We start from the raw sequence: 23,269 nt of genomic DNA, 5'->3' as shown, positions 1-23,269 counted from the left end.
ATCGCACAATGGAAGTCTTTTCTGCATGACCTTCAAGAGATATATCGTAGCCGGATGATACATTTCAGTCAGTGTAATCTCAGTGCAGGTGCAGTGATTCATTGTTCAGGTCTCCACAGAACATATACAGATAATCATTCTCACAGAAACTTCAAGTAAGAAAACACATTTAATTAAAAGTTGGCAGTTACAGCTTGGTTCCCTGAAATGAGGGAAAGAGAAAAAGTGCACATCAGCCAAAATAACTTTTCACGTTAGTGTGAATCATTTAAACTGAGGTCCCTGTTAACTATGGTCAACTTTTTGTTTTTAGTTTCTTTATTTATACTTGTGCACAACAACAATATACATCATCGACATGTGAACATAGTAACTCTGACTCTTTTCAGTGCTTCCTGCTAGTGTACATGCACAGTTACGGTGACATTGCCCACTCCTGAGTGCTCCCCTCCTATTCTTCTCTTGAAGCTCATCTCTTGTACCTCTCCATTCTTCTCATTCAAGGAAGTATAATTTCTTTTATCCGTGGATATACCATGTCCCCACAGACTCTACTGTACCAGGTCCAAGTCACCTCAGGGCTTTGGAGAAACCCTCTTGGGTGCACTGATTACCTATAGTAGTTATTCCATTAGGATGAATTTGAATGACTGATAAAAGTCTATTGGGAAGTCATTACTAACCAGAGCCTTATTGAAAGATAATGCCCCAACGGCCTCCCACAAATCCTGCCAGAAAGCCTCGAGTATTTGCAAGAGTTCTACCCCAGTCAGAAAGGAGGATGTGGCCTTCAGGTTAGCCAGCTTCTTGCTGGCTGTAAAGTGGCCATGCCTCATCAGCCCTCCACAGTATAATTACCGGTGCTACTGATGCCTCCCTATTTAGAATCAAAACAATTGGCTTTCTGAGTTTGCCTTCCTCCCTGGGAAGGAGCTACATGTAGTCCCACCTGGTCATCCTATCTAGACTGTCCAATAATTCTCCCAGGGACCTATGCACCTCTGTTAGTACCGACCCTTTTGCTTCACCTCTCGAATCTGTCTGCTGCAGGTCTGCTAGCAGGGATTCCTATATGGCCAAGTCCTTCTGTAAATGTCGCTTAACTCTGTACACCTTCCCCAGGCACACCCCCTAGGCCTCTGCTTTCATCGCCTCATATTCATTCCCTCTTGTGGTGGTGGATTCCCAGTTAGTCATCAAGTAAGCTACCACTGATGTCCTCCTGACACTCAGGGTCCAGTAGGACCCCTGGCAGCAACCTCCATGTAGAGGGTTCTTCCCCTCCACTGCCCCATTCAAAGCTCACCATCAGTGGGGAATAGTCTGATGCATACCTTCCTCCGTACTATGCCCCATAAGCCCAAACATCCATTATTTGGTGCAATGCAGTCACCAGGTGAGGTTTTGTGTTATGTTTCAGGGGTGTATATTGAATGCCCCATCTAGAATTTAGTTGAATTCTCCCGGCCATATTATCGACACATCAAGAAAGTTTGTCATAAGATCCTGCAACATAAAAAATAGTTCCTGACGTCCGTGTTAGATGCATATAAGTTGATGATGCTGAACTCCCTCCCATCTAGCGTCCCATGCATAAGGGGCCACACACACTTGTGTATGCGAAGTAAGTGGACAGATAATGCTGCCCCCTCCATTTCTTTTTTAATTTCTCACCTTCTGGGGCAATCAAGTGTGTCTCCTGGAGACAGGCTTTGTGTATTTTGTGTTGATGTAGGAAGGTCAATACCCTGTGTTGTTTCACATATGAGTCAATCCGTGGTCTTTGCAGGTAAGGGAGTTATACGTATCCTGTGGCATGGGTCTGGTGGGTTGAATATATTGGGTGGGAGACCCCCACAGCCTTCCCTCCCAAACCCCTCCACCCCTTCCAGCCTTGAAGTGCACCTAGTTATTAAGCAGGCCTTACAACCACACCACTAGCCTTTCCTTTCCCTCCCCAAATAAACACCTACAAGCATCATAACTTGGCATCTGCCCAACTCCCTCCCTCCTCGACTCAGTGATCAATGTTAACTCTCACTGAAGTATTGGAGCACATCTATTGGTAAGTAGAATGAGTGGAGCGAGGCCCTACCCTGTGCACCTCAAAACAAGAAATTGTCGTGGCACTTCAGAGCAGGCTCCGTTAGCTGCTGTACCCCGTCCCTAATCAGCCCATAATCAAATGTCACTTCAGTTGATTTTGACACCATAAAGTTCACATACCCTAATCGTAACTGGGACCATCGATCCCTGTCTGACCACTATGTTACTTTTTGACCCCCAAGTGCCAAAATGTCAAGAATCTCCAATCATGCTATTTCATCCATGTCTGTCAGATGTATTCCCCTCTTTTGGCAATGCACGATTTACTTGGTGGGGAGCACCAGAGTCACCAGTGAGTCTTCAATTTGTTCCAGGGACTCGTCTCCAGATTGATCCCTTGCAGTTGCAGGTCCTCGCTCTACTGCCAGTTTGTCGTCTCTCTGGACCATTACTTGCGGTGTCTGCCAAACTCTCCTGTCACTAGATCTGGAGGGTGCCTGGGCCCACTTCTGCCAATGTCTCTCTGATTCCCTGCATTGATGTGTCTAGAAAGTTCCACGCTCTGACTGCGGGACTTTGTCCCAAAGTTCCAGCCCAGACCACACCACCACCGGGTGCGCAAAAATGTGTTTTGACTAGAGCAACAACCTGCAGTTTAGCCATGTATAGAAGCATGTATGGTAGTTTCATGGTCCTGAGTTTCCGCTTCACATCAAAGAATGTCCTTGTTTTAGCTTGAACCTTCCTGGTGTAGTCAGGGTAGTTGGCAATGTTATGATTGTCATGGTGTACGGTTCCAGGTACTGTTCCCACCTTGAGGATAGCATCACTATCCTTGCTCTTAGGGCTCCGGAAGGGGTTCCCGATGGCGGTTTCACCGCCAAAACCCCGTGTGTTCTCTCCAAGGCAAACATCTTTGACAGGCACTGGGGCATTCGTACCTGGAGGATCCAGTTCTCCAGGAAGTGCTGTGGTGTAGCATGTTCCTCATCCTCTGGAAAGCCCAAAAATATCAGATTGTTACGGCACGACCACCCTTCCATATCTTCCACTCTGTCTTCTAGCCCCATATTGCTATTCTGTTTGTGCCGAATTTGCATAATTTTTTTCTACGCAAATCCAGCGCAAACTTAACTCCATATTTATAGTTTGATGCTAGACCCGTCTAGCGTGAAAATATTGGAGTTAACGTCATTTTTTGTCTGTGGAAAACTACCTTGCGTCAATGAGTTGCAAGGCAGGCGTTCCTGGGCAAAAAATTACTCTAAGGCCCTTGCACCTTATTTATCCTCCCATGCAAAAATCACCCACGAGAGGAGGAGGGCCTTAAATAATGGCGGTAAGCCTGCTCAGCACCAAAATTTAACTCCTGGGTCAGGGCAGGCGTTAGGGGACCTGTGGGCCATTTTCCATGGTCAGAGACCGTGGAACTAGCCCACAGGTACCCTTTCCTGCACCCAGGGACACCCCTACCCACCACCACCCACACCTGGAGGACACCTAAGGTAAGTCCAGGTAAGATTTTTATCATTTTTTTTTAAAAGGTGTCATGGGGGCCTCACTTGGGCCCCCCTACATGGCACTGTGCCCAATGGCCTTAAGTCCCCTGGGCATGGCCATTTGGCTGGGGGGCATGACTTCTGTCTTTACTAAGACAGGAGACAGGAGTCATGTCCATGGGAGTCGTACGTCAAAAAAATTATGCTAGTCAGGTTAGAGTAATTTTTTTTACTCTAACCTGACTAGCGCCATTCTTTCACGTACAACCTCCAGTTATGCCTACTCCTCCCCTACCCGGTTAACGTAATTTATTTTGACACTGACCGGGCCTTAGCACCGGCTTGCACCATTCCTTAAATATGGCACCCGGCTGGCGTCCTGGAATGGCGCTAGCCAGCGCTACACTTTTTGAGGCAAGCCTGAGCTAACACAGGTTTCCGTAAAAAAGTATAAATCTGGGCCCTAGTGTCTTTGTCACAGCCATCATCCTGGGCATCTAGGGCCAGCTGTAGGTAGTATTTTGCATGGCGCAAACTGCAAAAATCGCAGTTTGTGCCATGCAAAACGCGCATCGCGATGCTCATTCCCATTTTGCGAGTCGGTACCGACTCGCAAAATGGGAATGCGACTCACAAATAGGAAGGGGTGCCCCCTTCCTATTTGCGACTCACACCGCGATGCTAAATGCCTTTGTGACCGCGAACGCGGTCGCAAAGCAATTTGCAGTTACCGCCAGTGTCACACTGGTGGTAACCCATTCGCAAAAGGGAAGGGGTCCCCATGGGACCCCTTCTCCTTTGTGAATGTTGCCATAAATTTTTTTTCAGAGCAGGCAGTGGTCCAATGGACCACTGCCTACTCTGAAAATACGAAACCAAATGGTTTCGTTATTTTTTTTGTATTGCAACTCGTTTTACTTTAAGGAAAACGGGCTGCAATGCAAAAAAAAAACTGCTTTATTTAAAAAGCAGTCACAGACATGGAGGTCTGCTGTCTCCAGCAGGTCACCATCCCTGTGAGTGCAGGGGATCGCAATGGGGTCACAAAATGCGACTCACCTCATTAATATTAATGAGGTGGGACTTTGCGACCCCATTGCGATTCGCAGACGGTGTCTGAGACACCGTTCTGCATTCGATTCTGTGATTCGGAAATTGCGAGTCGCACCGACTCGCAATTTCCGAATCGCAAAATCGAAATTGCTACATCTGGCCCCTAGTGATTAAGAGTTTTTACTTCCAGTTGTAGTGTTCTTATTGATTACTCTGCTGTTTTTACCTTATGGGCTACCTTATGTAAGTCTTTGCAAGGCAAACTGACCTCAATGCAGACCAAGTCAATCTTACCCTCTAACACCAACATGGAGCCCTTCAAGGCTGCCATCAGTTCCCATCAGTTTCACCCTCGTAGGTTCTCCCTGGGGGCCACCTATATCCCTACGTCTTCACCTCAGTTAGTCCTCCTGTGTCGGGAACGCATCTCCTCAACACTTGGCCAGCAGAGATGACTCTAGGTGGTGATCTATTGCTAGGTAAGGTCTCTGCTGTGATGTGTAGGCTGTACGTAGCCCCGGTGGAGGCTCAGATGCTATTCCCTCATTCCAGCCAATGTTCAAGATTCTATCATGGGGGATTGCTCATTAGCTTCCTATGATTTCTATGTGGCCACTGTTAAATTCCTACCAGCCCCTGGGGTCCTCACTCCCCAGCACCCTCCTTATCACAGTCTAGCTCAAGAGCTCTCCTTCAAGTACTCCAGGTCAGCTGAGTCAAGTACAGCCCTCAGGATTACTAGCCTGGTGTCTCCATCAATTCTCCAGGCCATCTCCATGAGTGCCATAGGCCCAGAGCCGATGAAAAGAGCTTTGCAGTAAGAGCGATTGCTTGTCTCCTCAACCACAAGTTGGGGTTGTGGGGGGTCTTCCACGCCCTGGGCCTGCACAATGTTGTCTAGACCCTTGTGTTATTCCCAAATGGCCACCTCACCTCGCAGACCCTCTATTGCTGGAGGCCAATCCAATATGGCCACCACTGCTCCACTCCGACACTCGCTGAACCTCAGGTGCCTGCTAGGGATGGGGCTCGTCCCGATTGTGGTCCTACACTAGAACAGCTTGTTCTATATGATGGCTCTGCAGGGCAGCCCAGTATGTCTGGCACTCTTGCGCCCGCAGCTCCTGACAAGGGTACGCAATCAAATATGGCTACTGTCACTTCCCACCAGGCCTGGTGCCTGTGCGGCTAGGCCAATCCTCACAAGGTAAGCAAGGATGACTCGCCTCCACTCAGGCTGCCGTGAGGGTCTCTATCTGATGAGCCCCCATCTTGACGAGTGCTGTCTGCCCCGTGGCAAACCGCTAAGACCACCGGCAATGCAGGCTATAGTGCACCAATGGTGTCCCCGCACCGTTTCCTAGCAGTAGGGTCATAACTCTGCTCTCTCCTATTCTTCAGGTAGCAGAGGCAAAGGTACAGTTTTGTGTGGGGCTTGGCTCAATTACAGGCAGGATTCTGTAGGATTTTACTTTAGAGCGATGGATCTCACTGGCTGTGCATCCATTTGGTAATCTTGCTTCACCATGCCCCCAACTATGGTCAACTTTAAATTGAAACTCACACTTTATATACTTTTGCATGCAATGCAGATTAATTAAAATACTGTGCAAAGCATAAAATAAAGACAGTGCATCACCAATTCCACCCTCAGATGACTCAAAGGGTCATCACAAAATACATTCACATGTCGCCTGATGATTGGATTTCTAATGCCAATTGGTGATTTCTTTAGTTTACCTCTAAGCTCTTCCAAAACCCTTAACTCATCGTAAATGTGACTCTACAACTCCTCAAGCTCCACTTCTTCTCTCTTTCATTTTCTCCCATTTCCCTTTGTCACTGGCTCTCCTACTTTACATTTTGATCCATTCCTCACAGTCATTAGTCTAGTTCCCCTTATAGAAAGAAACATCTTGCAAGAATACCTATGAATAATATGGGGTCAGTATATTCCCTAGTAGTCTACTCTCATTGCTACTGAGCCATCTACCAAATGCACAAAATCCTTTTGCTTTCAACTGCTTAAAATCTATGGAAACATCAGAAATATTACTAATAAACGTGTTAATCTCACCACTGTTGTTAGGCAAGTAAGTACAGCATTGTTAGAAGCGTGCAACAGACTCCATCCTCTTTTGTGAGAAAGATACCTAAAGCAAGCCTGTTCTGCAAAAACATTGCTCTAATTGCCATAATCATGGTATTTATAGTTGTAAGTGTCCCCGCTGTATTGGTGGCAAGATGATCTATCATTGTAGAAGAGCTCTCCTTCAAGTACTCCAAGGTCAGCTGAGTCTAGTTCAGCCCTCAGGACTACTAGCCTGGTGTCTCCATCAATTCTCCAGTCCCGTACCATGAGTGCCTTAGGCCCAGAGCCGATAAAAGGAGCTTTGTTGTTAGAGCCATCAGGTAATTTAAAACTACTTGTAGCACCAATAATATCACCAACTACACGTGAAGCATGTTTGGCGCTTTCATGAAGTGGTACTCCCTTATCATCTACCCCATATACATAATAAACTGTAGGAAACACTAAATGAAGGTAGCAAGCTGCCTATCCAATTAGCTTGAAGCTGAAAATAGGCATTCTTCATGCACACATATAACACTCCAGGAACAACATGATGCTGTCCAGAAAATACTTGATCACTCAAAAGATCACATTTCTGTACACATTCACTCCAGTCCTTCATCTGAGGATTTTTAAACCTTTTCTCCCTTCTCATAAAACATAGTAAGTGCAAATGTAGTAGTCCTGATTGTGCATACATTTGTGTATGTATGCTGAAGACTGAAAAATACATAATCGGAAACATTTACCTAAGAACCATCTCTATCAAACATGTGTCATATTAAATCTATTCTGTTCTTCTAGGTGAGTAGAATTAGGCTTAGTTGTAATGGAAGCATGCTCAATAGGACAATCCAGGTCCACTAACAGACCAATCATGAAAGTGACTAAGACGATTGCCACTACAGTTACTATCAATCTACATTTGTTTTTTAAATTAGACACCATGGTTTCTCTTGAGTCAGATTTTCAGGGAACACAAAATAAAAAAACAAATTCTTCTTGTCATCTTCTACTTGTATGAATCAGCAAAACATTGATTAGTTAAAAAAAGATTACATCACTTGGATTATTTTTTTAAATTATCCCTAATCTTATGTCAGCTTCATTTAATAATGACAACTCTAATCTTCTATTGGTCCTAGACCCTAAGAAGTTTCAAAGTTTCAGTTTGTCTCTACAGTTCACTTGAATTTAGTCAGTGAAAAATCAGGAATCAATCATTCTTCACAGTGGTAGCACTTATTCACATGCTTGATCCTCAGTCTGTCACATCCTCGAGTCTGACCCACTCTCAGCAAAGTATGTCCATTCTGGAGTGAAGTACCTTTGAATAGTCACCTGTCTTCTCTTTAATACTCTGACTACTGGCTGTTCACTCTCACTGTCACTTTGCTCTCATGTCTCTTTTTGTTTACTGTCTCTATGATGCTTTCCCCTGACGCAACAGCTCTTAGTCTTTCAACTTTTCGTGGCCACCTTTCCTTTCTTAGCCCCCATCATGCTGCACTGCTGGGGCTCTTCTTCTGGCTTAGTGGTTCTTGTTCACAGTCTCTTCAGTTTGGTTAACAGTGGCTACTCTTTGATCATTCACCACAGGTTTAGCACTTGGCACAGATCGACTTGGAGACTCTTGGGCACAGTCTTTTCCCCCCTCTGGTCATTCGGGGTGTACTGGATTTGACTCTGCAAATCAGTGTTTTTTGTTGCCACATCTTCACCAGCTTGTCTTACTCTCCTGGTATGCAATGCATGTTTCCAGTTTGGAAGGCCACTGCACATCACAGCAGTGTTTGTCACAAAAGTGACTTGAAAGGGGCCACACCAACGGGTCTCCAAGTAGCTCTTCCTAATCTGTTACTTGAGTCATGGCACTGTTCTTGGCCTGGAAGAGAAGTTGCTGCCTCAGCCTGGTGAGAGACAGAATGCACCACGTCACCCAACCCTTTGCAATAGCTGAGAACCATATTATCTGTAATATTCACAAGTGCAGCTGTAGTCACGGTAAGAAGTCTCATGGCTCTCCCCGTTAGGATCTTGTGGTAGGACAGTTCTGTCCTCCGATCAGGCATGCTTTGGAGACTCAGCAGCACCAAGGAAAGTCAAGTTGGGGTATCAGATTCCCATTGATCTGTTTGACGATGCCAGACGCCTCTGGCCTGCAACTACATTAACATTTTTGATACATCAGCAGGGCTACACACAGTAGACGAATAACCTCATTATTGCAATGTGTCCAACAATCTGACTCCAGAGAAACAGATAGGCCAAAACAAGGAGTCAACTTCATTGCTAATAGCTTGGTCTGTCATTCCTCCTATTTGGGTATGCCTCCACCCAGTGGGAAAAGATACACACTACCACTAAGATGTATCAGAGCCCAATGCACACATGCATCTCGGGAAAAGTCAAGCTGATGTGATTGAAAGGACTTTTTTTCATATATGTTAATTGTAGCAACCATTTGTCTGCCCGGATTTAACTGCTGGCAGGTGACACATTGATGGCACAGATTCTGTGCAATGACATGAAAACGGGGATTAAACCAATATGTTTTGAACAGACCACTGTACCTCTTCCTATATGGGTTGGGCCATGGAGGTGTCTAGGTATTGGTGACAACATAGTATCCAGCAAAGCAGGTTTCCCATCTTTTGAAACCCAAATCTTATCCTGATTCTTCACACATCTTTTTCTGGTCCAGCTTTTCTGTTCACTTTCTGGGACTTCTTCCTGCAAACGTTTGATCTCTTCCCCTTTATCCGCAACAGTCAACAAAAAGGCTTGTAGTAACTTCAGACTCAACCGAATGATCTCTATTTGGTTTGCAGAATTTCAGAGCACAGTATTTGGCCATCTTAGCCCACAAAATCACATGCACTCCTGTGCGCTGCACATTTTACAACTGCTATTTCAGTGAGCCACTGTAAAGCCTCCAACAGATCCATAACATAATTCCTGTTGTGAAGAGGAGAGCCAGGGGTAGTCATAAAACGCCTCTGGGACCATAACTGCCAAAAGTTATGGACCATACCGAATCAATTGTGGCTTTCTGTGTACATGGTGACTCTCAATTGGTTAGAGACACAATAGGCTGTAGTATTGGCAATCAGTTCAGCCACCTTTGTGGAGATTACATTGCAAATGGTGCAGACAGCATAGGCTGCCTTTAAAATTCCTTGTCTATCTCTTCAACAATTGCTGTCCAAAAACAATATATAATCAAGCTCTTCCAGAGGATTGTCGGGTCTTGGCTTGGTTTACAGCTCTGTAATGCCCAGGCAGTTATGGTCAACACCATCATCATTTTCATTAGACACAGTGTGGCAGGGTTGAGACAGGTGCACTTCCATAATGTGATGTTATCAGCAGTAAGAATTAACTACTCATAACAGAGTTGACCTGCTATGTGCTATGTGTTGTGTTTGCTTGCGGGTAAGATCTCAACAGAATGAGGAACCATTAGGAGGTATCCCATAACTATGCCCTCACTTTGCTGATTGCTGACACCAACTGTAGCCCCTGCCTGTAGACAACCCTACAACGTTGTGAATATTGGGTCAAGAATTGATTAAAAATACACAGCTGGGCATTAAGAATTTCTGTTGGTCTCTGTCAACACAGTGGGGCATACCTGTCAATTTCACAGCGGTAAAAAGTAAAGTCCTTTTCATAATTAGGCATTCCTAGAGCTTGGGTGCAACAGAGACTTTCTTTCAGCTTGAGGAAGGCATTCAAGCAGTCGTTGACCCAGGGTAGCGGATCAGAGACATCTTTCCATGTAAGCCTCTTTAGAGTTTTTGCCACTCGGAAAAGTTGGGAATCTACTAATGACAGTAGCCCACCATTCCCAAAAACCTCTTGACTTCTCTTTGTGTCGTGCGAGGGTTCATTCTGGGAATGTTAGAGATTCTCTTTTGAGACATCATTCTAGCTCCCTTCTCAAAACTGTGTCCCAACTACAGGACTTCCTTTTTCACAATACTGTAATTTGGTTGGGGATACTTTGTGATTGTTCTCAGTCAAATGATTCAACAGGGCAATAGTGTTTTGTCTGCAGGCATCTTGTGTTGTTGACTCCACCATTAGGTTGTTGATATATTGGACCAGGACTGATTTGCTTTGCAGCTGGGACGCCATATTATTCTTCAATATCTGAATGAAGATCGAAGGTCTCTTTGTATACTCCTGTGGGACTCGGCACAATGCCAGGACCTTATTTTGAAATCAGAAAGCAAAGAAAAACTGGCTTTCCTCATGCAGAGGAACAGAGAAGTCTTGACACAAATCAGTATCTGTGAACCACTCAGCATCACAAGGTATTTGGAACAGTATCACAGAAGGATTTGGTACCACAGGATGACAATATTGTTGACCTTTGGTAGGAACTATAGACTTTTCCACTTATTTGCTTTCTGCAAACCTATTATAGGTGAATGGCAGGGGCTCTCTGGTATCTCTTTTAATATGCCCTGCTCTGTCATGGAATCAATTACAGGGGTAATTCCAGCTACGGCCTCTAGTGAGACACCTACAGGGGCATTCTAGGATACTCTGCATTCTGTTTGATTGTTATTCTTAGAGGTTCAACATCTTTCATCAAACCATAATCTATACCCGAAAAAAAAACAGAATTCCTTCTTCACAGAGTCCTTTATGACAGGGGGTAAGACTTCCATTGTCAAAACCGGAAACAATCCAACAGTTGACTATTGTGTGCTCAATTTAAAGCCTGCATCTCCATTGTGTGTCTAAAGGTAAACAGTATCTGTTGCAAATTAGACCAGACAGATGAAATTGCAGAGTAAATCCCTGCCTAATAGATCAACTGGACTTGATTTGGATATTACACACTCATGGTCCTCTTTAAGAAGCCCTGTCTTCACAGGGACTTTAACTGAAACATGATTCACAATGTATTTATTAGAAATGCCTACAACTTGTATTTGTTTTCAACAAGAAGGGGAGGTTTGGCACTTCTACAGTTCTTACTTTAGAGCGGGTAGAACTGGTAATGATCAGAAACCTTGCGGGATGGTGGTTCACCTCTCCATCCACTTTGGTCTACTTCAAAGATTGTGCCAAGCATGCAGTCTGTCTCCACTCTCAGGCACCGTCATTGTGATTGATCAGAACATGGATCTGCAAATGTTGAACACCCGAAACTATTGAAAACGGTCAGGTCTCATAAATGTGCTTTGCTGAACTCTAGAGTTCGGATTTGTATTAAGCCCCTGACCACTCATTACAAAGTTTGGGGCATATTAGCACTTTGAGGTCATTTGCATATTTGGCACTGTCATCGCTTTTATGTTTGACATCTGACCATGAATTTTCAATCAATTGGGATCCAGCCTACATCCCCACTTGCAGTGGCCCACCTTGTTACAATAATGACATGACATAGGGGGCATTACAACATTGGCGGTAAAAGCCGCTTAGCGCCGTGCAGAAGACCGCCAACACACCGCCGCAGCCGCAGAATCCCGCCACAGCTATTATGACCCACAACTCGAAATCCGACAAAAATTCAGACACCCACACAATTCCGCCACACCAAAGGTCAGTGATAAACTGGCGAAAACAAAACCTCCACCGTCACGCCAACAGAAATACGCCCACGCTATCATGACCCATGAATCCACGTGGCGGTCTTTCAACTGCGGTATTCCATTGGCGGTACACACCGCTGCGCTCAAAATACACACACACATACAAAACACCGCCACATTGGACAATTCAAAATACACACACCTGATACACATACACACACCACTCCCACACACCCAATACAATATAAAACCCACACCCACATCACCCACAAATATCACCCACAAACCCCTACTACCAAAAATTCCAAAAGAAGGCCAGAGAGAGACAGCACCAGCAAGAACAACAGCATCCACAGGCACTCAACACCATCACCCACACAACTTCCACGCACAAAACACCACACACCACTACATATCACCACACTTATCACCACACACACCACCCCACACATCACCCACACCACCCCATGGCACGCCAAAGACACCCCAGGTTCTCAGAGGAGGAGCTCAGGGTCATGGTGGAGGAAATCGTCCGGGTAGAGCCACAGCTATTTGAAACACAGGTTCAGCACACCTCAATTGCAAGGAAGATGGAGCTATGGCGAAGAATAGTCGACAGGGTGAACGCAATGGGACAGCACCCAAGAAATCGGGACGACATCAGGAAGAGGTGGAACGACCTACGGGGGAAGGTGCGTTCCGTGGTCTCCAGACACCACCTGGTGGTACAGCAGACTGGCGGCGGACCCCCACCTCCTCACCCACAACTAACAACAAGGGAGGAGCAGGTCTTGGCGATTCTGCATCCTGAGGGCCTCGCAGGAGTCAGTGGAGGAATGGACTCTGGTAAGTCAAACCTTTAACTACCATATCCCCCACCCTACCTGCATGCTATCACAGACCCCCACCCTCGCCCCTCCCTTATCACTCCAACTCCTCACTAATGTACTAATAACACAAACCACACATCCCAACACCAAGCCCTGCATGCAACAACAAAGCATGGACACCCATCACTAAAGCATGCCCACTGCACATACCCATAACACCCCCCTCAACCATAATCACACAAGCCCCCAAACAGGAATGCTAGCACTGGGGTACACGGTCACCCACCCATTGCACACCATGACACACACAGATGCAATAATCATGCTTTTACACCCCTGCAGGACCACTACCCAATGTCACCAGACAGGAGGGTCCAGACATCTCCACCCCACCCACAGTCCAACTGGATCCAGATGACCAGCCCCGACCATCGTGGGCCTCGGGACAGTCGGTTCCCCTCACACAGGCACAGCCCACCACAGACCTTCCACCCTCTGGTAACACCAGCACAGCACCCACCCAGCGGGCCCATACCTCCGTCCCCAGGACACGTCAATCAGCTGTGTGTCCACCACTACAGGGAACCCAGGATAACTCACCACCCCAACAACAACAGGGACCTGGGGGCAGTGGCAGTGGGCACACGGTCCAGGGTACGGAGGCCCAGGAACACAGGGGAACTGGGAGGGCTGCTGTGCGACAGGAGGCAGACAGGCCAAGGGAACCCACTCTCCACGAGGCCTTCTCCTCCATCATGGGAGCCTACCACCACTCCCAGGAGACGATGGCAACGGTCCTGGCCAAGTTTCAGGAGACCCAGCGCATGCAGGAGGAACAGTATTTGGGGTTCAGGGAGGAACTCAGAACCATCAGCTCCGCCCTGGGCACCATGGTAGGGGTGCTGAAGGAAATACTGAGCACCAGGAGGGACACTGTGGCACTCCAAGGGGCCCCTGACACTAGCATGGACGATGAACTGCCCACCACCTCCGCCGGCGCTAGTGGACAGGAGGCACCACCACAGGACCACCACACCAGCACCCCACCCCCTGCAGACAGAGAACCACCCTGCAAGCGGTCCCTGAGATCCAGGAACAAGACAGAGCACAATGCCAAGACCCCCGCCAAGAAATGAGACCACCCTGATTGTCAAACCACTGTCCCACTTTGTAACCCTGTCTATGTTGGAACTGCCCAAGCTCCACTTCCTATGCCCATATGGGCAAGTCACCTGTGAGACTAATAGACTGGACTCTGCCATGGACATTCCTCCACCATCCCCCCTCACCATTTTACAACCCCCTCCAATATTGAGCACTTCAATAAACACCCTTAAAGCATAAAACAATCTTGAGTCAGTCTGTGATTTCGAAATGGCATATTAGCAATTACAGTGACAAAATGCTTTTTCAAATGTAATGTCAACATACCTATGTCACACAGCTCTAGTCCATGAGGAATCGAAGCAGATGACACACGTTGGAAACCACACCTGTGAAACCGTAAGGGAAAATGACAACTCAGTGACCATACACTGGGTGAAATCGACAGACAGGATAGAGGTAGAAGTGTTAAAGTACTTGTAGTAGGCAGGAATGTTTTCTCACCTGTGTGTCACTGGAAATATTGCTGGATGACTGAGTCCCTGTTGTCAATGTCTTCTTCCTCTGCTTCCTCCTCATCACTGTCCACAGGCTCCACAGCTGCCACAACAGCGCCATCTGGACCATCCTCCTGCAGAAAAGGGACCTGTCGTCGCAAAGCCAAGTTGTGAAGCATACAGCAGGCCACGATGATATGGCACACCTTCTTTGGTGAGTAGAATAGGGATCCACCTGTCATATGCAGGCACCTGAACCTCGCCTTCAGTAGGCCGAAGGTGCGTTCGATCACCCTCCTAGTCCGCCCATGGGCCTCATTGTAGCGTTCCTCTGCCCTGGTCCTGGGATTCCTCACTGGGGTCAGTAGCCATGACAGGTTGGGGTAGCCAGAGTCACCTATTAGCCACACCCGGTGCCTCTGGAGATGACCCATCACATAAGGGATGCTGCTATTCCGCAGGATGTAGGCGTCATGCACTGAGCCAGGGAACATAGCATTTACCTGGGAGATGTACTGGTCTGCCAAACATACCATCTGTACATTCATGGAATGATAACTCTTCCGGTTCCTGTACACCTGTTCACTCCTGTGGGGGGGGGACCAAAGCTACATGGGTCCCATCAATGGCACCTATGATGTTGGGGATATGTCCCATGGCATAGAAGTCACCTTTCACTGTAGGCAAGTCCTCCACCTGAGGGAAAACAATGTAGCTCCGCATGTGTTTCAGCAGGGCAGACAACACTCTGGGCAACACGTTGGAAAACATAGGCTGTGACATCCCTGATGCCATGGCCACTGTTGTTTGAAATTACCCACTTGCAAGGAAATGGAGCACTGATAGCACCTACACTTGAGGGGGGATTCCTGTGGGATGGCGGATTGCTGACATCAGGTCAGGCTCCAACTGTGTACACAGTTCCTGGATTGTGGCACGGTCAAACCTGTAGGTGATGATCAAACTTCTTTCCTCCATTGTTGACAGGTCCACCAGCGGTCAGTACACCGGAGGATGCCGCCATCTCCTCACATGTCCCAGCTAACGGTGCCTATGAAGGACAACAGCGACCACAGAGTCAAACAACTCAGAGGTATGTACCCACAGTCTACACAGAACACCATTCATACACAAAATGTGGGCTGTATTTGCGTTGTGAGACAAGGCCTAGGTATGTGTGACGCAGTTGGTAATTAGGCCATGTGGGCCCCTGAAATGGCGGCTTCCTGACCTCTAAACTGGGACAATGGGATGTGAGGTAACTGTGCTGGCGTTGTACACCGTCGCAGTAGGCGGTAGAAGACCGCGGCGCAATGCTGCATTGGTTAACATTGGACCCTATGGGTCCCAGGAGCCAATGACGATGTACACCGGCGGTGATGGTACACACCGCTGCGGACGTGACCGCCGCGGACGTGACCGCCCTTTTCTGACTGTTGAATCACTCAATACCTGATCTTCGACAGGAGAGGACCTACACTGCAAGTGCTGCTGTGACCTCGGTCTGGAAGAGACAATGGCTCGTGCGTCTGGAGAAAAGGCCCCTGCCTTCACTGCAGAGGAGTTGGAGAAGCTCGTCAACGGGGTCCTCCCCCAGTACACGCTACTCTACGGTCCTCCAGACCAATAGGTAAGTACACAGGGAGCATGTTGTATGGGCTATGCCTGTGTGGAGAGGGCTGGTTGTAAGAAGGAAGGGGGCACAGTTCTGTGTGCATGAAGGACTGTGAATGCATGTGCCACATGGCAAGTGTAGGGATGTGGGCCACTCACTTTGACGGTGCAGTTGGTAATGACTTCTCTTCTTCCCCTGTACATGTCATGTAGGTCAGCGCCGACCAGAAGAAGGATATTTGGCGTGCCATCGCCAAGGACATCCGGACCCTGGGGGTCCATCACAGACGGAGCACCCACTGCCGTAAAAGATGGGAGGACATTCACCGCTGGAGCAAGAAGACGGCAGAGGCTCAGCTGGGGATGGCCTCCCAAAGTGGGAAGGGTGCCCGTCGGACCATGACCCCCCCTGATGTTCAGGATCCTGGCGGTGGCCTACCCAGAGTTGGATGGGCGCTTGAGTGCATCACAGCAGACACAAGGGGGTGAGTACACTGTCATTCAGCGGACTTTGCGCGCAGTGAAGGTGTCTGGGTGGGGGAGGAGGGCTGTGGGTTTCCCTAGAACAGGGCGAGTTCCGTAGGCAAGGCCCCTCCGTAAGGCAGCCCATGTGGCACCCCACCCCACCTCTGTAGAGTTCCAAGTACAGGTATTCATGCCCCTGTGTCATCTATGTGTGCAGATGTCGTCCATAGCCTTGTAGGCCATTTCCCAGGAATTGCATCTGTAGAGCCCAACAGCGCGACGTAGTGCAGGGGGCTGCTGTGTCCATGTTGTCCGCCAACGGTAGCGGTAAGCCATGCACTCAACCTGTCTTTCTTCTGTCATCCCCCCCCTTTTTGTCGTCTCTTTGTTCTTGTGTGCATTAGCATCATCAGGCGGAGGTACAGTGGCACCGGAGCACAAGGGAGCTGCATCCCACATGGCCATGGAGGGCCACACTACGGACTCAGAATACACCAGTGGGACGGAGGGCGAGGGGAGCACCACGGCGGTCACAGGGTCTGCAACTAGCGACACGGACTCATCCTCTGATGGGAGCTCCCTTGTGGTGGCGGCAACATCTGTGCCCCCCATTTCTACAGGTACAGCCGCCACCCCCCTACCAGGAACGCCCTCCCAGCAGCCCCTCAGCTTTCGCCCCGTGCCCGCTAACCCAGGAGGGTGGGCATCACCTTCGCCGCAGGCACCTCAGCCCCTGTCACCTCTGCTGCCCTCAGTGAGGAGGGCATTGACCTCCTCAGGTCCCTCACTGTTGGGCAGTCTACCATTTTGAATGCCATCCAGGGTGTAGAAAGGGAGTTGCAACACACAAATGCATTCCTGGAGGGCATTCATTCTGGTCAGGCTGCCCTTCATCGAACCGTTCAGACTCTGGCCTCAGCACTGATGGCAGCCATTGTCCCTGTGTCTAGCCTCCCCCCTCCAACTTCCTCCTCCCAGACCCAATCCCCTGTACCCCTGTACCTCTGCCTATCCCAAGCACACCATCAGACCAGCCTGCACACACCTCAACACACAAGGGAAGCTCAGGCAAACATAAGCACCACACATCCCACAGGCACTCACGCAACCATCACACACATCCAGACACACCAACATCCACTGCCTCCACTCTGTCCCCCTCCTCCTCGTCTCCCTCCTCTATCCCAGTCACATCTACACTCACACCTGCCTGCACTACCACTACAGCCACTACGTCCCGCACCAGCACACCCACCACCACACCCCGCTCACGTGCACTCACCACCCCTACTACCATTTACACGTCCCCTGTGTCCTCTCCCAGTGTGTCTGTGATGCCCCCTCCCAAGATACACAAACGCAGGCACACACCCACCCAACAGCCATCCACCTCACGACAGCCTCCAGCCCATGCACCTGCACCCAAATCCACAAAAGTTACACCTCCTACAACCACCACCTCTACCTCCACTCCCAAACCCCCTCCAGCTACCCGTCCCAGTGTCTCCCAAAAACTTTTCCTGTCCACCCTTAACTTATTTCCCACCACCCCCCGTCCAACTCATAGGTCCCGTACTAGCACCTCAGGCAAAAAATCTCTGGGACCAGTTGTGCCTGTTGTTACAGGTATGTGGAGTTCACCGGTCACCAGGCCAGCCAGTGAAGCACCAGAAGTTGGACAGTGCCCGGCGGGAGAGGGGGAAGACTCCAGCCAGCCAAGCCGCTCACAGGGGTCCCCGGGGGAGTGTCGACTCAGCTGTGACTCCTCCCAAGGTGGGGAAGGGGCTGAAGAAATCTCCAAAGTCTGGGAGGAGCAGCACGGCGGAGAAGACCGCCATCATCCCCGCTGCCCAGGAGGCCTCCGCCAGCCCCATCGTCACTGCCCAGGAAGCCACCGCCAGAGTCACTGCCCAGGAGGCCACCGCCAGCCCCATCATCACTGGACAGGAAGCCACCGCCAGAGTCACTGCCTAGGAGTCCACCTCCAGCCCCATCGTCACTGGCCAGGAAGCCACCGCCAGAGTCACTGCCCAGGAGGCCACCTCCAGCCCCATCGTCTCTGGCCAGGAAGCCACCCCCAGAGTCACTGCCCAGGAGGCCACATCCAGCCCCATCATCACTGGCCAGGAAGCCACCGCCAGAGTCACTGCCCAGGAGGCCACTGCCAGAGTCACTGACCAGGAGGCCACCGCCAGCCCCATCGTCACTGGCCAGGAGGCCACTGCCAGCCCCATCGTCACTGCCCAGGAGGCCACCGACAGCCACAGCCCAGGTGACCCATGAAGGACCGCCAGCCACAGCCCTGCTGGGCAATGACGGACCGCCTTGGCAAGGACCGCTGAACAGGGCAAAGACCGCCATGGAAAGCACCGCTGAACAGGTCAGACACTGGCAACTCAAGCACAGCTGAACAGGCCAAGGACCGCTGAACAGGGCAAAGACCGCCATGGAAAGCACCGCTGAACAGGTCAGACACTGGCAACTCAAGCACCGCTGAACAGGCCAAGGACCGCTGAACAGGGCAAAGACTGCCATGGAAAGCACCGCTAGCCCATTTGCGGCACGGGCAGTGATGCAACAGGGACCGTCACGGGGTGAGTGCTGCACTCTGGGCACCAGTCCCCCTCCAGAACCATTGGAGACGTGCATCCACTTGTGAGACTGTGGCTTTGCACTCCCCAGGATGGAACAGTGGGCAAACCACCCACTGTAGAGACTTGAGAGACTATGGCTTTGCACTCCCCAGGATGGTACAGAGGGCAAACCACCCACTGTAGAGACTTGAGAGACTGTGGCTTTGCACTCCCCAGGATGGAAGAGTGGGCAAACCACCCACTGTAGAGACTTGAGAGACTGTGGCTTTGCACTCCCCAGGATGGTACAGTGGGCAACCCACCCACTGTAGAGACTTGAGAGACTGTGGCTTTGCACTCCCCAGGATGGTACAGTGGGCAAGCCACCCACTGTAGAGACTTGAGAGACTGTGGCTTTGCACTCCCCAGGATGGTACAGTGGGCAAACCACCCACTGTAGAGACTTGAGAGACTGTGGCTTTGCACTCCCCAGGATGGTACAGTGGGCAAACCACCCACTGTAGAGACTTGAGAGACTGTGGCTTTGCACTCCCCAGGATGGAAGAGTGGGCAAACCACCCACTGTATAGACTTGAGAGACTGTGGCTTTGCACTCCCCAGGATGGTACAGTGGGCAAACCACCCACTGTAGAGACTTGAGAGACTGTGGCTTTGCACTCCCCAGGATGGTACAGTGTGCAAACCACCCACTGTAGAGACTTGAGAGACTGTGGCTTTGCACTCCCCAGGATGGTACAGTGGGCAACGCACCCACTGTAGAGACTTGAGAGACTGTGGCTTTGCACTCCCCAGGATACATCAATGGGCATGGAGCCCCCTCGTGGATCTGGCGTCGTGCCCTCATCCGGCTGAGGTGCCCCCCTTCCCTTCCTCCTGAGGTGCCTGTTGTATTTCTATCTGATGCCCCTGCAGTGTTCTCTCCGTTTGTATTGGGTATCTTGTGTGGGCCTCGCCCATGCATTTTGGGCCCTGTGGTCCACGGACTATGAATGGTGCAATACCTGCACTACTAATCGTGGTGTTAATTTTGTTTATTGTGTATATATATATATGTATATATTTGCTTACTGTATTTTGATATATTACAATGGTTCCACTAATTTCCTTTTGTCTTTGCATTCTTCCTGGGGGGTTGGGGGATGTTACTGTAATGTATAGATAAGCATTGGTGTGTGTGTTGTAGTGGGTGAGGGTCGGGGTGGGGGATGGGGTGTTGAGTGTGTGTGTCCCTGTGTTTTTGCCTCCCCCACCCCTATGTCGTAGGTGCAGTACTCACCGTGGTCTTCGACGCCGGCGTTGATGCTCCTCGTAGAAGAGCAGGAAGACTAGTGCAGAAAGAATATGGAGCTCCGGCTCCATGATGTCGTCGTTCCTCGTGGAGTGTGTAGAGGTGAGCGTTTTCCCTTTGAAATGGCTGTTTCCGCTGTGTGTTTATCCGCGGTGAATCCGCCCCGTAAAAGGTGGCGGATTGGTAGGTTATGATACTGTGGGTGGTACATTGTCTCCCGCCTGTCTGTTGGCGGTGACCGCCGCGCTGTTTGTTTGTACCGCCGTGGCGGTCGGAGTGTTAAAGTGGCTGTCTTTGTTGGCGGTTTCCACCACGGTCATAATTGCAAAAAGTTTACCACCGGCCTGTTGGCGGTCTTACCGCCGCTTTAACACCGTCCGCCAGGGTTGTAATGACCACCATAGTCTTTTACAAAATGGATATGTCCATCCCTGATTTTGGGTGAACTGGCATTCCTCGTCTTCTACCTTGTGAGATGCCGTTGATTCTGCATCATCTGACCACCACTTTGATAACCAACTTCCTGCATTCCTGCACCGGGACCATGACCTGCATTTGCAATATATGGGCCATTCTGAAATCCGTTCAGTAATAACTATGTTTGGGCCAATATGAATTTCTCCTTGATCTTCCTCTGCCTCGCTTCTAAATCATCACTGCAATACTTTACATACAGCAAAACCTCATGCAAGGGCTTTGAGTGCCAGCAAATCACATACGGCTGAATACGTGAGCTGATCTCCGGGCACAAACCAAGAACAAATTGAGACACAATATTACTGAGATTTCTCCTTTCTGGATTTTCAGCATCAATGTGCTGCCAGAAAACCTAAATAAGCTGTTCGTAATAAGCGTACATAGATTCTTTAGGATCTTGGCTAGTTTCCAACCAATTACTCGCTTTCTGCAGAACCCTAGCTTTCAAAAAGGTAATCACCTGATTATATTTATACCTGACAATAAGTGGAGGGGCATTCGTTTGGGCAACTCTTGGTGGTTCATTAGCCGGCCACTGCATGGACATTTTGCAGTCTGCCCACAAATCGTAAGGGATGACAATATCAAAGAAGGTATTCAAATCGTCCCAATGCATCTTTGATATCTTCACAAATCTTTCCACTTGAGTTTTGCCAAAGGTCAGGATTTTCTCTCAGTTTTGGAAATTGATTTGTAAATGTGAAAAGATCTCCACGACTCCAAGGTACATGCACCTATCTATCCACATGTACCTCCCTTGATGGGTAAACTTTTACCTCCGAGTCACATTTACTATCCTCCCCATCTTCTCCTTCCAGAATCATCTTTTTTTTTTTCTTATGAGTCCATCTGGCCTTAAGTTTTTGAGTATCACTCCACTTCTGGATGTTACCAAATAACTCCCTTTGGTGTAATTAAAAGCCTAGTTTACACATGTTGTTTATAGTTTTTTCTCACTTATGAACACCCTGAAGTTCTTCTTTTAAGTCAGACGTTTAGATGAATCAACTCTAAACTCCATGGTGAGTCCTTCCAGAAGTTCATGTGTCTCACGAGCTCACATATCACCTTTCTTGCTTAGGAACCAAAGTTCTTCTTCATTGTACCTGTCTGTGAATCCCAACACAAGAGTACCCTTCATAATTTCCTCAACTTCTGCCCTTAGTCTTATAATGTCTAGTGCCCCTGGCTGAGCATCCCTCATTGGGGTTTCTGGCTCAGATCATTGCTGAATTTCTACAGCAAGCACACTGACAATAGGAGCTCCTCCTGTTGGTTGTACTCCCAGGTAGGACCAGCATCTGATGTATTCAGGGACTGTCATAACTGTGGACGTACCTGAGGCTGTGATAATGACAGTAGAACTTGGGGCTCCCAGTGGGCGACCTGGTGCAACAAAGGGTAAACCTCTCTCTGGAGGACCCTGATTGATGGGCACACTTGCATCTGTGTGGATCCTCTAGGCTGTTGATTTCCTCCAGCCTGATAAACGGTGTTACATGGTGGTGGTCGGGAAGTCAATAGATCATCCAAAAAACTCATCACTGGAGTCACTATCACTAGTCTCATGCCTCTGTTTTTTTATTCAACTTCCCTCTCATGACTTCTTCCTCTTTGGTCATTCTCGTGTTAGCATAGGGTACATCCTTTTACTGCCAATTACATTCTCTCTTCATTCTTGCTGTTCTGCATCTAACTTCGCTTCTATCCAATTACAGACCTAATTCTTTGTTTGGGTCTGGTATTTCCCCTTCTTTTTCACACATGCGACTCACTTCCATGCATTCAAAGCCTCATATTGAGCAGGTTTAGGTAGGGTTTCATCTCACACAACACTTGCCTCAACTTCTCAATTAAAGATTAAAGATACCGCAATGTGGAAACTTCAAGGACCTTTCATTCGCTGATCTTATTCCATTGTTTAATCCAGATACACATATATGAACCAAATTAGTTGTCATGTAATGGGCAAGCGTGCCCTCTGGAGTGGTCTCCTTGCCCTCATGTATATGTTTTCCTACATCATCACTAAGAAAAGCTCTCAATTTCTTGAAAAAAATCAAACTTACACTGTATGTGGTGCATCACAAAATCAATAAACTCCAATTCAAATGACCAGCAGCTCTCAGCAAATCACAAGAAAATACTCAACAACACTAACATCCAATCACAATGC

Source organism: Pleurodeles waltl, chromosome 1_2 (genome assembly GCF_031143425.1).
Source record: "Pleurodeles waltl isolate 20211129_DDA chromosome 1_2, aPleWal1.hap1.20221129, whole genome shotgun sequence".
Taxonomy (NCBI): Eukaryota; Metazoa; Chordata; class Amphibia; order Caudata; family Salamandridae; genus Pleurodeles; species Pleurodeles waltl.
This window is presented reverse-complemented; position numbering follows the sequence as displayed.